The following is a 17521-nucleotide window of genomic DNA, read 5'->3' as shown; positions in this document are numbered from 1 at the left end:
ACAATAGAGGTAGATACTATTCAAGATCAATGTCACTCCAGTAATAGCCCTGCCCCCACCCCAATCAAAAGAGAAAGGCAACTCTGTTTTTCATAATAGGGGTTTGCTGACTTTCTCTGGGGAGGCCTTAGCACATTACCTTCTTCTTCTTTTTTTTTTTTTAAGATTTTATTTATTTACTTGACAGAGAGAGAAAAAGAAAGAGAGAGAGAGCACGAGCATAAGCAGGGGGGAGCAGCAGGCATAGGAAAAGGAAGAAGGAGGGTCCCTGCTGGGCAGGGAGCCAGATGGAGGGCTCCATCACAGGACCTCAGGATCTTGACCTGAGCCAAAGGCAGATGCTTAACTGACTGAGCCACCCAGGTGTCCCAGCATGTTACCTTTCTCTCATTCTTGGAAAAGGTGCCTGTGCTGAGTGGTTCTCCACTATGGGCTGCACAGAGCATCATAGGTGAGCTTTTTAAAAATAGTGATTCAGATGAGCAACCAGGATGAGTACAACTTAAATAAAAGGAAACAAAGTGCTTGCAGTACATCGCTGAAAACAAATGCCAAGAATGAAATCTGAACTGAAGACCCACAACTGACCATTGGACTTGACCCTCCTTCCACCCCACTCCCACCCCCAGCTGCTTTCAGGACTTGGGGGGCAGGGAGGTATTAGGACTTTCCAGCCAAAGCCCTTCCTATTAGTGGTCCACACACCGGTAATATTGGCATCACCTGCTTAGAGAGGATGGAGCAAATAACAGCAGCCTGAGATGTTGCTGGAAGAATGGAGAGACACCTTCACCTTGCACTAAGGGCATGTGTCAGAATAGGCAGACTCTAGAAAGAGGGTGGTAACAGAGTGTCTTTTACTCATCCCTGTATAACTGAGGTAGAAGAAGAAGAAGTTGTCCAACATGTGGCTTCCTCAGATAAAACTCACCATGAACACAATTGATAATGAAATTTCTGAGTCACATGAAATGACAGTTAGGGGGTTATTGACTTTCTGTAATATCCTAGAGGTATTAAAAGTTAGGGAGCTTTGTCTATCTTATTCACTGCTGTGTCCCCAACACCCAATTTGTCTTCATTTCCCCACTCCAGTACAGACACACTCAACACGCATATACACTTGCAAACACTATATACCAGTTTGGGTAGGATAGGCTATGTTGCAATAGCAAATGACACCCAGTGTCTTTTCGTTCACACACAAGGTCAGTGTAGTTCAGCAGAGGACCTGTGTTCCTGGTAGTGGCTGAGGGACCCAGGCTGATGGAAGCTACATCTCAGCAGGTGGCTTCCCAGGCACCATGACAGAGGTAAATCAGCTTTTAAAGGCTTTCACTCAAAAATGACATGATGCTTTTGATTACATTGCTTTGGAACAAAGCAGGGCACATGGTCATGCCAAATGTCAGAGAGGGTAGATATATGTCATGCAGGCAGATAGAAGGAATAGAAGGAGAAATATTTGGTCAATCCCACAAATGAAAGTGCTATGGAAACAGAGATGAAAGAATATCCATTTTCTTAATTAAGTTAAATAAAACTTTTAAAACACTCAAATGTAGAGCTGTTCATAGAAAATGAAACTTTTTTATGTAGACTCATATTAATATATTTTTTAAAGATTTTGTTTATTTATTCATGAGGTACATGGAGAGAGGGAGAAACATAGGAAGAGGGAGAGGTGGTAGGCTCCTCACAGGGAGCCCGATGTAGGACTCCATTCCCAAACTGGCATCATGCCCTGAGCCAAAGGCAGGTGCTCAACCACTGAGCCACCTAGGCATCCCCCCCTCATATTAATATTTTAATGCAAAAAAGTGTTTTCCATTATGGAAATAGATCATCTGTTTCTCTGCTCTTTTTCTTATTTTATCTCCCCCCCCCCCGAATGGAATGTTCCCTTCTCCAATTCTTTAGGCATTTGACAGATTCTTGTGATTTCATTATAGAAACGTGGGCTGGATCCTATAATGTTAAGTATATTCATAACTGATGAATGATTTGAGGTTGTTTGGAGGAAGACCTTGAGTAGTGTGCCAAAGTGTTCTCTCATTTGACAAATTTTAATATGGACCTGGATGCAAACATGGAAGACATATATGCTATATTTTCAGATAACAAACATTGAGAGAGCTAAGTCATATGTTGGCTGAAAACAATCAGGATCCAGAAAGATGTTGTAATAGAAGGACTGGGAAGACTACAGAATGAACCTAGCAATACACAAATGAAATTCTTGCTTTCAGGTCAAAAAAAAGAAAAGGAGATATATATATATATATAATTTCATAGATAGTGTGTATATTTACATATTACTTTGTTCCAATACAGATGTGTGGCAACCATTAAAGATACATGATATAAAATAAGGTGACCTAAATTAAAAATAGTTAAAACAGAATCAAGAAAACAAGTGTTGGGGCAAAGAAAGAGCCAAGAAAGGAGGCAAGCAGTACCTAACATGATGGTGTCCATGTTATGGGAAAATACATAAAAATAAGATTGATAGACATAGTGTTCAAGATTATTCTGAACAAAACAGAGTTCAACCTGGCTCAGAATGGAGTCATGGCAGAAATGGCAGAAAGAGGTCAGCTTATGTTTCAGTTCTGACCGATTGGTAAGTGGATTCTTGCAGCAGTGTGATAGGAGGGCTTCTGAGGCTAGGGCTATTAGGAATTGATTTGGCCCTATAGCCATCATCAGTGGAGATGGGGAGAGGTGGCATTTGTGTTGCATATATGGCAATCCTCAGCCAAATCTGTCCACTTGGTACTAGAAAATGTACATATTCAGGAAAGCAGATGTCAAAGTGAAATGTTCAGGAATGAGGGACTTAGCTAGGGTTTAATTAAATGGCAGGTATGGCAGGGGGTTCATTCAACACTCATGTCAACCTCCTCTTAGTGCATGGAATCTATTCTAGGCTCCCTTTTACAGGACCTTCAGCCTCCTTCATAGGTCTAGAGGGAGTTTGGTGGCTGCTAGGATGGATTTGAATGATTTGGCTTGAAAGGCACACCCCAACATACAATCTCCCACTTCAAAATTCCCCGCACTATCAGGGAATCTTTGTTATGGCATCTTCTGCTCCCGTCCTGCATCTTGGAGCCCCTAGCCCCCATCAATGCTACCAGGTGTTGCTCAAGTCAGAGTGAAAGATGGTCTCTTGTGACAACTGTCATTCTAGCTCCCTGGCTTTTATCTGTAATTGTCACAGAGTGCAAGAGAAAGAAGGAGAGAGAGAGAGAGAGAGAGAGAGAGAGAGAGAGAGAGAGAGAAAGAGATGTTTCTAGCACTGTGAGTTCTGAGTATAGTTTAACCAATTTCTGGGCAGGTAGTTCTCACTACTAAAATATAGAATTTGGGGAGAGATTTACATGGAGCAAGGAGCATGGGATAAAGGTATACCAATTTGCTCTTGCTACATAAAATGTCACCAAAACCCAGTGTTTTACAACAACAAACACTTTCTCTCATGATTCTGTGGGTTGGGTGGCCATGACTTCTGGTCTTGGAATGCTCAGCTGATCTCAGGAGTCAGCTAGTGGCTTGGGTGTGACTGAATGGTCTAGGACAGACTCCCTCACAAGTCTCTTTGTTCGTTTGATCTCATTTGGGTGAGACTTGGCAATCCGGGTTCCCAAGAACAGCAAGAGAGGGCAAGTCCCAGTGCACAAGCACTTTTCAAAACTCTGTTTGAATCACATTTGCTACTGTCCATTGGCTGAAAGAAGTCGCAGTGGCTAAGCTCACATTCAAGGGGTTAAAATATAGACTCCATCACTTGATTCCAAGGAGGAAGTACTGACACCATCATTCTCCCTTAGGAGGAGCTGCTAAGTCACATTGCAAAGAAGCATGTATAAAGGAACGGGAGGTCTGTGTGGTCATTTTTCAATCTGCCACAGAACGGAACACCTGTTTATCTATTCCGAGCAGCCAAATCAATCTGTGCAGATTATCCTCCCATCCTGTGTTTTGCAATTGGAACTGAAATCTCACTTCCCCATTGAAACACTTTCAAAGATGTTCAAGTCCCTTATGGCAAATTTATTTCTGGAAACTGGACCACTGTTATATGGTCATGTTGGAAATGGGGTTCTACTCATTCAACTTACAAAAGACCTTTAAAAATATGATCCACTTGTAATTTGGGGTCTGCTCATTTTGTTAGCGGAGATAGGGTTGCAAAAATGGGCTAGTGCTTTCCTCTTTTTAAGAAATTCACTCTGTACTCTGACAATAAGAATTCCTTTCTGAGGTAGATACAGATGATAACCTCCTGATTTGAGTTTGAAGTTTGCACTATTTCATTTTTGGCTGGTTACAGTCAGAACTGCTATTTTCATTGTAGAGCCAAATGATTATTTATACTTCTCTTGGATCATTCTTTATATACCATTAGCAATGACATGAAAAGCACAAGGGACTGAATATTTACATCCAAAATTCTGAAGTGAATATTCCCCCTTTGGCAGATACAATTGCTCAGGGCTGTTAGGGCGAGTAATAAAGAACCATATGTCATTGCTGGATTGCATGTTGCCACAACAATGGCTTTTGAGCAGCTGACGCTCTAAATCTCCCAGCTTCTCACTCAGTGTCTGAGTGTGGCCAAGGGTTGATTGGGTGTTGCCTTTTAAGGAACCCTGGAAGACAATGAAGAAACATGTCTTTTTTTTTTTCAACTCATGATTAACTCCCCAGAATTGTTCTTATAAATGGAGTATTGTTAGAACCTACAGCACAACAGAATTCAGAGTTCAATGCAATTTAGGGAGACTTTGAACTTGAGGTTTTCCCAATGATCCATGGATCAACAGGCATGTACCTTGGCCTCAGTCAGCTTACACCTCAGTACGTTACACCTCAGGGTGCAAAAGAGGGGCATAAATAATGGTAGACAGAATATGCTGAGTCACAAGAATGCAAAGAAGAGGATATGAAATTCAAAAGAGAGGAGTGATATTGTTCAAGTTACATGCATAGCATCGTAATCATTGATCTTCTTGCCCCCTTGAGAGGCTCTCTGGTTTTTATCACTCCCAGTTCCTCGCAGAGTGCCTGCCACCCAGCACAATAGGTCTTATTGTTTACAAAATGGATAGCTGGATGAATGCATTGATTCATTTAGCAGGAGAAGGGAAGGCTTTGTAGTAATGGTAAAATTTCAAGGTGTTTAGAAGAATTGGCAAATACCAGTAGATTTGGGAGAGAGTTTGTACTGGAGGGTACGGGCTGAAAAAATAGTTGAAATTGGAAAAGTACAAGACATTTAGGAGAAAAAAAATCCAACTTGTCTATATGTGGAGGACACATTTAGATCTTAGATCTACCAAGGTGAAGGTGAGGTGTGCATCAAGCCATGGGTGGTGCCTCTTTGCTTCTCCCCTTCCTTCTTAAGGGATAACTTTTCAACCCATCCATTTGTCCTTGATTCCAACCAGAGATTTGGGCAGAGTAACGCAGAGAGGTGACAGGCCAAGGAGGAGCCAGCAGTGACATCATTGGTGTCTGAACTCCTCCTCAACGACCACCATCATTCTAGTCATAATTGTAGTGGCTCCACATCCATGAGTTCACGCCAGCCGCCAGGCTCTATGCTGACTACTTAACAGGACCATCTCATTTTATCCTTCCAACAGCCCTAATTCCTGCTTTGACAAAGAAGTTAATGTGCCCTATGTGGAAATACTTGGATATATAAAGTAGTCATATTAGAAAAATGCCAAACTCTATCTTTCCCTTACCATCCCCAGTAACTTACATAGATTCTTTGTCCTTGTTAAACTGTACTGATAGCATATATTACTTTTCGTGATAGGCAGTTCAGCATAGTAGTTAAGAACATGGGGTCTGCAGTTACCCTACCTAGATTAAAATTCTGGCTCTGGCCCTTCTCGTTTCTGTGACTGTAGGCAAGAAATTTATCCTCTCTGTGCCTCAGTTTCCTAATCTCAAAAATATAAATAATACTAGTTGGACTTACCTTAGAGTGTCATTATGAGAATTAAATGAATTTTTTTTAAATGAATTCTTTGCAAAATGCTTAAGGGACACTCTATAATTGTTGGCTATAACTGTTATAATCACCATTTTACAAATGAGGAAACCAAGGCACAGAACTTGCCCAACATCACACAGTTAGCAAGCAGGGGAGCCCAGCATACTGATTTCAGGCCGCCAGCTCCATAGCATGAATGAACCAATCGTCTTTTGGGTCTTTGAATGCCTATCACAGTCGCATATTTCATGGTTGCCTCCTTGGCATAGACTCATTGGACTAACCCAGGCAAATCATCTTAAGTGAACTTTCTATTTCTTTTTGTTGGAAGAGTTTTTTTTTTTTTTAAAGGAGGCATACTTTTTTTTTTTTTGAAGGATTTTATTTACTTATTCATGAGACACACACACACACACACACACACACAGAGAGAGAGAGAGAGAGAGAGAGAGAGAGAGAGAGAGGCAGAGACACAGGCAGAGGGAGAAACAGGCTCCATGCAGGGAGCCTGACGTGGGACTCGATACGGGTCTCCAAGATCATGCTCAGGGCTGAAGGCAGCATTAAATCACTGGGCCACCAGGGCTGCCCTTGTTGGAAGAGTTTTAAAGCTGCCTGCTGATACCAGAAAGGGTACCAATCTCTGGTCAGCAGAGTGTTGTTGACTACCTTCTCGGTGCAAGAAACAGAAATCAGGGATCAAAGAGCTACATCGCAACACTCCTGGCACAAAGAGCTTACAACCAATTGTAAATGGACAGATGAAATGTATTCATGAGAAAATCCCAGCCTAAGGCGTACTTTAATACTATTTGTCACTTACCACAAACAAAGAGAGAGCAGTCCCTATTTTGCTGTGGGCTGGGGTGACTGGGAATGGAAACATCTCTGAGGAAATAGGACTTGACTTTGGGCTTTGGAAGATTCAGTCAAGAAATGAGAATTACCTGGGGCACAGGTAGATATGGGAACACGTATGTGATGTGTGTTGTATGTGTTTGAAGAACATGCCCAAAATGTTACAGTAAGAATATGTAGAACAGGACTGGAGGACAAATGAGCAAATGGGTAGATTGGGATAAGAAAAGAAAACAAGAAAACCAAAGATAGCCTGAGGACGGATTATATAAACTTGGAACATGGCATGGCATGAGATTACAGTTGTAGCTTTTTTTTTAAAATAATAAATTTATTTTTTATTGGTGTTCAATTTGCCAACATACAGAATAACACCCAGTGCTCATCCCGTCAAGTGCCCCCCTCAGTGCCCGGCACCCATTCACCCCCACCCCCTGCCCTCCTCTCCTTCCACACCCCTAGTTCGTTTCCCAGGGTTAGGAGTCTTCACGTTCTGTCTCCCTTTCTGATATTTCCTACCCATTTCTTCTCCCTTCCCTTCTATTCTCTTTCACTATTATTTATATTCCCCAAATGAATGAGACCATATAATGTTTGTCCTTCTCCGATTGACTTACTTCACTCAGCATAATACCCTCCAGTTCCATCCACGTTGAAGCAAATGGTGGGTATTTGTCATTTCTAATGGCTGAGGAATATTCCATTGTATACATAAACCACATCTTCTTTATCCATTCATCTTTCGATGGACACCGAGGCTCCTTCCACAGTTTGGCTATTGTGGACATTGCTGCTATAAACATCGGGGTGCAGGTGTCCCGGAGTTTCCTTGCATCTTCATCTTTGGGGGAAATCCCCAGCAGTGCAATTGCTGGGTAGTAGGGCAGGTCTATGTTTAACTCTTTGAGGAACTTCCACACAGTTTTCCAGAGTGGCTGCACCAGTTCACAGTCCCACCAACAACGTATCAGATAAAGGGCTAGTTTCCAAGATCTATAAAGAACTTATCAAACTCAACACCCAAGAAACAAACAATCCAATCATGAAATTGGCAAGACATGCACAGAAATCTTACAGAGGAAGACACAGACATGGCCAACACGCACGTGTGAAAATGCTCCGCATCACTGGCCATCAGGGAAATACAAATCAAAACCACAATGAGATACCACCTCACACCAGTGAGAATGGGGAAAATTAACAGGGCAGGAAACCACAAATGTTGGAGAGGATGCGGAGAAAAGGGAACCCTCTTATACAGTTGTAGCTTTAAAATGAACTCACACTGCTTCATCTGGCATTCAGAGCACAGGTACTTTAATGTTTCAATCTTGCATTTTTCCTAAGTGGGTATAATTTTTACACAAGTTAACTGAACTAGGAACTCTATACTGATCAGGACAAAAGTCTTTTTTCTTATCTTCTCATTGTTTATCACCAAGGTGTTCTTTCAATACCAAATAAAAAGTTTCTTACAAGTACTCATTTGGATTAATGATCTTTCAAAGGAACTCAAACCTAGAAGAGGATCCTCTAACTATCATCTCACTATTTTGATCTTAAGCTTCCCTTTGGTTATTTACTGATTTTCTCTATAGATAGTTTTTGTTGTTGTTGTTCCCATATATCATAATTTTGCCATATATCTTGCCAACTATCTCTACTTGATGTCTGTTAGAAATTTTACCTTCTATCCATTTATGATTCAAGCCATTTTTTGATTTAAAACAGTAAATAAATAATTACATTATTGACCTCTTCTAGGCATCTTTGTTGCATGTGGAACTGATATTTCCTAAACTTATCATATGTATGTAGGCAAAAATTAGTTCTAGTTTTACTGCACTTACATTAAAATTTTTTTTCTTTGTTGTCATGATGTTCTCCAGTCTGCTTTTCCTAAATGCCTCTCCTGTAATTTTTTTAAAGATTTTAATTTAATTTTTTAAAGATTAAAAAAAATTAGATTTTATTTTTATTTATTTGGGATAAAGAGCAAGAGAGAGAGAGAGCAAGAGTGGAGGTCAGAGGAAGAGAAACAAAAGGCTCCCCACTAAGCAGGAAGCTGGTTGCAGGACCAGGACCTGAATCCCAGGACCTCAAGATCATGACCTGAGTCAAAAGCAGATGCTTAACCTACTGAACCACCCCCGATGCCCCAGCCTTTCCTATAATTTAATGGAGGGGACAAAAGTAGAATGGAGGGAAGACATTGAAAAATGGTCAAGTGGCATGATAAGAAAAATGCTCTTAAAATATGGTGACTTTGAAAGATAACTTTTTCAAGTGCAACCATACTTATGGGAAGTATTATTATTATTATTATTATTATTATTATTATTATTTGCTGCTTAAAAAATAGGATAAATTTCTCTTTGAAACCATCATTAAAGTTACCAAATAATGATATGTACTCGCATCATTAAGTCATTTTAAAGATTCATTACACTGGGTAAATCTAGTGAGCAAACTGCTTTGAGGGCTCATGTGCTTTCTGGATTCTCCCACATGTAATTAGAATTCAGTCACTCTCAGTTCAGAAGCCCTACAGAACAGTTTGGTGATGTTATTTACCATTACAGGTATTTACCATATAAGGCTTTTCTTAGCAACTGATTCTGCTTATGCAGGTAAGATAATGTCAGTAGGAGGCTCATGCATGGCTAAAATGTCTTCAAGTCCAGAGTACTTGAGGAGAGGTCTATGAAAAAGAATGCCCCGGTTGTCTTCATGTTCAGTAGCTTTAGTCCAGACATGACAATGGAGGAAAAGAGAAAAGAGAAATTCACATAAACCAAGGACCACCAAGAAACCAGACATTTTCATATTGTATGATCTAAGTACTTTTTAAAAAGTCATATTAACGTCTCCTTAGAGATGGAGACTCTAAGGCTTAGGAGGTTAAGCCACCTTTCCAAAGTGACGAAGTTAGTAAAGGCAGAGCAGAGGCAGACCCTAGGTAGGTCTGATTGTGAGGACAGACACCTTTTTCGTTGAGACCTGTTGTCTCCACTTGGATAGAAGAAGTTTCTGGGTTTTTTTTTGTAAGAAAGAAGTATATAGCACAGAGATGAGGTGGGCAGCTGGTTAACCTGAAAATAAGCCTTAAGACAAGTTCAGGCCCCTGGAGATGCCTGGGTGGCTCAGGGTTTGAGCATCTGCCCTTGGCTCAGGGTGTGATCATGGGTTCTGGGATCTAGTCCCGCATCGGGCTCCTTGCAGGGATCCTGCTTCTTCCTCTATGTCTCTGCCTCTCTCTGTGTGTCTCTCATGAATAAATAAATAAATTCTTGAAAATAATTAAAAAGAAAGACAAGTTCAGGCACAGAGTCCCTCACTTCTTTCTTCCTCCTCCTCTGCTACCGCTACCCAAGCTCTGGTCCCTGGAGAGGATTAACACGATAGAGCATAGTCAAGGTAGGTTCCCTAGAGGAGAAATGTCCATGAGAAAATCTATAATTCCAAGGTAACAAACACCAATTTGTTTTTTGAAGGTACTGAGCCTTGACCAAAAAAATTCAGTTTGCACAGAATGCTTTAGCAAAACATCTTCCTGGGCAGGAAAAAAAAACAAAAACAAGTTTAAGATACCTCTGTCTAACTGGGCATCTGTATAGACCTATGTGGAGGTGAGAAGACACCCCTGTCTGTTGGAGAAGGTAGTAGAAGAACAGGCAGGCCACTAAAGTGAAGCCAGATGAAGCTGGGGCTCTGTACACATGTGTTCAATTCCTAAAGCCCAGGACCATGTGTTGCCACGAGAGTTGGATAGGCAGTGGTGAGGAACCAGATTTCCTGGCTTGAATCACAGCTCTCGTGTTTATGTCATTGTGAGTGAAGACAACTAACTGAGCCTCAGTTATTCTGCCTGTAGAATGGGAGTAATGACAGCACCTACCTTCAGAAAGCTATTCTTTGTGGGGCACTTGGAACAAGATCTGCTATATAGAAAGGACTATGCATGGGTGGCTCTCAAACATGCCATTGAATTGTCTTCTCAAGTAGCCAGCGAATGAAACCCTAAAGGATATAAGATCATGTCATGACTTTACATGTGACAAAAGTTAGGAAGACTCACTTACCAAAAATGCATTTCTAAACCCCATAGCAATTATTTTATTTCTCATTCACTATTTTGATGACTTCTTCGATGGTCAAGATAAAACGGAAGTTGGAGTTATACATTTGTTTCCAGCACCTGCTGTCATATTCGGTCCACCATCTGTGGCTCACTAAAATATTGGTGAGTCATTGATTCACCCCTCATATTCTGACAGCTCTTTAAATATTGGTGCTTTAAACGGCACCCATTGAATACAAATACAAGTCAGGGTGTTTTTCTCTCCTCTCTGATTCCGTCTCTGTTTCTCTCCTGGCTATAAATTGTTATCTGTTCACTGAATAAACATCATCCGAATTCCCTGGTGCTCATCAGACCACTGATTCCACTAAAAGGTTGTCTCATCCAGCTCTGAATCTGGAGTCTGGTTTCTGAATGGCCAGCAAGATTTATTTTCCCTGGTGGTTGGAGCTGATATATTTTATCAAGGCAAACCCCCATACAACAAAGGGATAAATACACGGGGCAGAATCATTTGCATAAAGTAAGTGATCCCCATCAATAAGCCCCCTTTATCTGGTTATCAGAGAACTAGCCCAGTGCTAGCCCTATCCATCAGCACACAGCCTCTCCGACCTTTCTCACTTCAGTTCACGCTACTGTGCACTGTCTCAAGCAGCCAATCTTTTCTGCAATCAATGTCATGGTTTCACACGCAGGGGCTTTGACCTCTGTAGGTAACTGGACTTGTTCCCCATGAGAGGCACTGCCTCCTCCCACACAGTCCCATTGACTGTTAGCATGAGCTCCCTGCTTGCTTCTTGTTGCTTCACTTTAGAGTTCGCAGGCAGAGTGGTTTAAGGAAAACATAAATAACATTGGGTTTAAATCTTGGCTCTGCCAATTTCTCTCTGTGACAATGTGAGCAAAAGTTTTAACACATCCAAGTCTGAGTTTATGGATCTTTAAAATAAAGATAAGTGCAATTTCCTTCCTAGGATTTTGTGAGGATTAAAAGAGGCAATGTAAGTAGTGTCAGCATCATAACCACCACATAACAGGTGCCCGTCCCATGTTTCCTACCGTATTTTCCTCCGTTCTTTTCTGCCTTCTTTTCTCTCCTCTTTCCCTTCTCTTTGTTCCTCACATGTGATCATCAGTTTGCCCACGCTTCTTGTGGGATTCTAAGTTATAGCTTCTGGGAGGTAATTGTCACTTCTAGGAGCTGAGATGTGGTTTTTCTGGCTTCTGAAAGTTGAACATCAATCTCAGGGATCCCCTGTAGCTGTCAGCCTCCCTTCCTCACCATAGGACACTCCATGGTAGACATTAAAGCATTAACCCCAGGTCCTTAGGTCTCCTCTTTCTCCAAAATTTAGTCACTTACCCTATGACTACTGTTGTTACCTCTTAGGAAAAATTACTAGCCAGCAGAGAAGTTTGGCCTATCTCATAGATGCTCAATAAATGCTCGATGAATTGGACTTATGATGGCCAAGCTTTGGGAACTCGTGGGATATGAGTTATAGGTTCTGGGTACCAAGTGTTTTGGGAATTATGTTAATCAAATATATCAAAAAACTTGGCTTCTGGAAAGATAGCTAGGTGTTGGGTCAAGAATTAGAGCTCTAGAAACATATTGGCCCTGCTCTGTGTCCTCCAACAGATTTCTTAATCTCTCTGTGCTCAAATTTTCCCATCTGTGAATGTTCAGTAGTAAAGTGGCTCTGGAGTAAATGAGAAGTGGCCTCCAAGGCACCTGTTATAGATTGAATTGTACCCTCCTGCCTCCAATTCATATATTGAAGTCCTAACCCCCAGCAACTCAGAATGTGACTGTACTTAGGTACGTAATCTTTAAAGAGAGAAGTTAAAATGAGGTCTTTAGGGTAGACCCTAATCTAATATCACTTGTATCCTTACAAGAAGAAGAGATTAGGACACAGAGGAAAGACCACTTACAGACACAGGGAGAAGATGTCCATCTGTAAAACAGTAGAAATCAACCCTGATGACACCTTGATCTGGGACTTCTAGCCTCCAGAATTGTAAGAAAATCACTTGCTGTTGTGTGAGCCTCCCAGTCTGTGGTACTTTGTTCTGGCAGCCCTAACATAGTACGGTATAACCCCATGCTAGGTCGATTTCTCACTCAGGCCTGTGATCCTGAGAAGGACCTTTCATTCAGCATGAGCTCCATTAATTCCAGTTTGACTGAATTTAACAAATCAAATGTTTTGTGTTGACTTTTCCTCCTGGGTTTTCTGCTTCCTGGTGAACATCCCCAAGCCACAGGCTGGCCATGTTTAACACAAGGTTCCGGCTTCTCCAAGCAGAAACCCTTTACGGTCATCTTTTAAAAAACAGTATCTTAACCCACTTGCTGTTTGTCTTAATTTGCTTCTTTATTTCCTGAAGAACAAGGAGCCTGGGATTTGGCTTTTTTCAGTGATTTGGCTATCTGCCTTCTGTGAGTCTTCTGGTTTGCCAGAAACTAGGACTTTGTTGCTTCATCTGTCTTCTTGGATTCTGACCTACTGCCTGGCTGACCTAGGTTTGTGATATGGGTTTGAGTGCTGTCCCTGCTTCCATGGCTTCAGTGTTTCCATGATTGAAGAGTGTGACAAGCGTGCATGTTCTAACCTTCAATGGCAGGTATAGTCAGTGTACCTGTGGGTAGCTGTCTCAGTGCTACCCATGGACACATGAGGAAGTTGGGGCCCTGTCAGGGTCAGTGCGAGAAAGTGGCACATTAGGCATTTGGTTTGTTTCTCAGTAGTACTAAGACCTTCCCATTCATACTCAGAATCTTTCCCTCTGCCTTCCTGGCTCTTATCCTTGACATTTCTATGACTTCTAGAACCTACCAGATCATTCTAATAGATTATTCTGCATCCCAGGGCATGGTTTCTTGCTTTGTGAACATGACTCATCACGAGCCTCTACATGCCCCCATATTGACCAGCTATATTCTGAGGAATCTCTGTTCTATTGCTGCATAAGCTGATAAGCTCTGGCAGGGAGTTAAAACAGGACCATTTAGCTATTTCTTAGACACTGTGAGCTTTCAAACCTGCCTCTACCAGAATATGTAATAAAATTCTCTTAGTGGCCGAAAATAATTTTTCTCAGAAGATCCAAGAATTCCTAGGTGGCCTTGTTCTATCATGGCTAGGCCATGTATCTTGTGTAAAATCAGACGTCTTTATAGGTGCAGCACGCTTAGTGCTGTGCATGAAAGTGGCTTATCAGGGGTAAGACAAGGAGTTGGGACTTGGGCAATTGAAATAAATCTGGAGGCATGAAAGCAGACAGGAGCCAGGAGAATATCTAATGGTCAGTGGGCAAGTCAGAATGGGGGAACCACTTGGGTAGTCCAACATGGGAACATAAGTAGCAAAAAGGAAGTGTGCAACCTGGACGGGTTTGTTTTATTGACTTTCTGGGAAGACATTAATCATTTCTTGCTGTGGTTATCCTTTTTAAAAAATAATAGTTTGGAGCAGCTAAGCTGTAAATTCTATTTCTAGAATGCAAATCTATTTTATTTGCTAAGTATCAGTATCAGAGCATGTTAAGAGTCCAGCTAACAGATACAGGATGCCAGCAACATTAAGTATTTGGCTTCTGAGACCAACTTCTTTTCTAGAAGAAAAAAAAAATTTCTTTGTATAGTTTCTCTTAAGGCCAAGGCAGGCGAAAATTCAGGTGTTAGGGTTGGTCTCAGAGAATGCCTTTGGGAGCATAAGACGACCCATGGGTCCCCATTCCATAGAACTCCAGTAACTTGTGAGCCACTGGACCTCCCAGTAGTGGGCAAAGAGTGCCTTTGATCCTTTGATACTGAATTTAATTTTGTCAAACCATGAATCAAGACTCTAGAATAATTTAAAGGTGGATTACAGTTATACATGTTGCTTTCTGCTCATAGAATGACAGGTGGGGACTGGCTGTAGGAGAAAGAAAAAGTTCTTTCTGAAACAGTAAGATGAAGTGTGGTCATATAGCAAGCAGTGAACCAACCATCAGTTCAGGGCAAACCAGTCAGAACCTGCCATATCACTCTCACCCTCTGTTTGCTGGAGAGATTCTTCTTCCTAAGTCACCCTCTTCAGTCCTCTCAGTGGTTCCAAAATCTAAAGTGGAATGTTGGGCATGACGAAAAGCAGCGCCTTACCTATACCCTCAGTATGGTCTTCCCAGCGCTTGCCAATGCCAACCATGTGTTGAAAATGGATAGATTTATACTATCTCTGTCAAGACCAGCGGCATAATTTGCTGGATCCAATGCAAAGTGAAAATGCTGGGCCCCTGGCTCAACAGTCAGGAGTTTCAAGAGTTTCAAGATGGTGCCAGCACAGCATTAATTCAAGAGCACTTCCTTTCTGAGGGGGGGCTCTGTGTGACCATCTAGGTTGTGTGTCCATGGATCTGGCCCTCACCCTTTCTCCCAATCTTCTGCTCTTTTGCCTTTCTGCAAATGAAGCCCATTCGCTTTGGGTGCTGTTTTGAAGTCTCTGAGCCATTCAACAAATCCACCCAAGCAACTTGCGTACACCATTCTTTCTCTTGTACTGTCTTGTTAAGAGCCACAATTTTATTGAAGTGAGGAAAAGGCATTAGAACCGATTTGACAATGTTCTCTGGCTCATACTTTCCAGTGAGAGATGTCCTTAAAGTGCCAAGATCCTCCTAGATATTCTGACTCTGAACCAGGGGTTCTTAATGAGGGGTAGAGATCAGGGTCACCTAGGATGTTTCTTCAAAATACACTTCCCAAGGTTCCTAAATCTGTAAACCCAGTTTACCTATTCTATCGGAAAGGCTTCTCAGCAAAATATTGGTAAAGCCCCACTTAAAAGCTATTGCATTTCTTTGTGATTTTATATATTTTATTATTTTTTGGATATATGTATATATATATGAGTGTGTATATGTGCCCCCCCACACCGATTAGAATCTTTATAAACTGACATTTGTTTTTGAGTGTTTTAAACTTGAATATGTCTTGTAAATTCTGCGTAGTGATGATTATCCACTTTGACTCAGAGTGAATTTATTTGTGAGTGGATCCAGCAGAGGCCACAAACTAATTATTGCGACCAACCAAGAGAAATACAGGGAATGAGGAAATGCCACAAGTATTGACAATATTTATTGTAGCATATGGCTAGTGTATAAAGAGGTACTAGAACGATGGATCTCAGGGGATCATTCAAAAGGAAAATTAGTTAAATTAACTTTTCAGGCAAACCGAATTATACATTATACCCCCCTCCTGTAATGCTATACAAAGTCAATGTTTGTGAAGAGGAGAACTGGAGGCTATAAATCAAGCCTTTCATAAGAACTGTTGTGTCTGCAGGGATTTTTTTTTTTTTCCCCTTTGCGTTTTTGGCTCTTAGATGAATGAAGAATTTTCTCAGCAAATTATTAATTACTCCTTCTTGCCTATAGAATCGAGTTCACTGTAGTTATGTAGGAGTCAATGGCATTCAAGCTGCAGCTTTTGATGAAGTAATCGGCCGCTTCTGGGGCCTCTTTCAGCTGCCCTGGGCGTGCTTCACATGCAAACGACTGCCAAATGGATTCTTTCGACATTCCAGCCAATTAAAATACATTTAAAGTGCAGCTGGTGGAGAGGCAAGCCGGGCGGTTGGTTGTGCGGAGAACTTCGGGGCAGGGAGACAAAAACACAAACTTTGCGGAGCCCAGCTCGGGCAGCCCGGCCTGGCTTGTGGGGAGGGTGGGGGCTGCTGGGGTGTGTGCAGTGGAGAAAGTCACCAAAAAAAAAAAAAAAAAAAAAAAAAGAGGGTCGCTTTAGCTCCCGTAGGAATCCAAGATGACACTTGGAGCGCCACCTCGGAAGACACAAAAGAGGGAAGCCTGTTTGTTAGGGTGTCAGTTTTCCCCCCTTGCCTCTTGAAACTGCGGGGGTTGGCCGGCTGCCCGACGTGGTGCTGCATGCAAATATTGACAGAACACAGCGGTGTTTGTGAGACCCGGGCTGGGGAGGCCAGGGATCAAAACTCTTGAAGGAGGATCCGAGCACCCCGGGGACTCGCATCACTAAGCGGTTAGAGCCCCGACCGAATGCAAGCGAAAAAGCCCCGGGTGAGCTAACGTGAAACACTCACCGCCCCTGCCTCCTATGCCTCCTCGGTAAGGACAGAATTTTCTTGTTCTCTTCCTTTTTTTTTTCCACCCCCCCCCCCCCCCCCGGTGCTGGCGTGGGCGCGGAGCTCGGAGCCGCGGGGCGCCCCGTGCGCTCGGGCTGGGCTCGGGCTGCGCTGCGCTGGGGTCGCCGCCGGGTCCCCGCGCACCGCACCGGGGCTCCCGCTGCGCAAACAGGCGCGCGGCGTTGCCAGCACGTGGGTCCCCCCCCGCCCTGCACGACCCCGAGGGACACGTTTTTTTCAGCGTCTGCCCCCGCAGATCATCCCAGCCATCTATGGCCGGGGTCCAGGGGTCCCGAGGTGCAGAGCGGAGGGGGTGCTGTCGCGCACCGACCCTCCGGGTGCACGGGCTGCTTTAGTTTTTCATTTTCCATCCCACACGGCGCCCGGTCCGTTCCGTGGCCGGCCCCGCACCTC

The 17521-nt window shown here is 42.6% G+C and overlaps 1 protein-coding gene across 4 annotated transcripts in view; it reads left to right on the top strand.

Annotated features, from left to right (window-relative positions):
- Positions 1-16543: 16543 nt before the first annotated feature.
- The window catches only part of NCKAP5 (NCK associated protein 5), a 946904-nt gene continuing 945926 nt past the window's right edge, over positions 16544-17521 (top strand). For all 4 annotated transcript variants that reach the window (XM_072757601.1, XM_072757595.1, XM_072757603.1 and 1 more), the window contains exon 1: positions 16544-17090. The gene's annotated coding sequence lies outside the window, so the exon portion shown is untranslated. The remainder of the gene's footprint in view (positions 17091-17521) is intronic.

Source organism: Vulpes vulpes, chromosome 5 (genome assembly GCF_048418805.1).
Source record: "Vulpes vulpes isolate BD-2025 chromosome 5, VulVul3, whole genome shotgun sequence".
In the NCBI taxonomy this organism is placed as follows: Eukaryota; Metazoa; Chordata; class Mammalia; order Carnivora; family Canidae; genus Vulpes; species Vulpes vulpes.
This window is presented reverse-complemented; position numbering and strand designations above follow the sequence as displayed.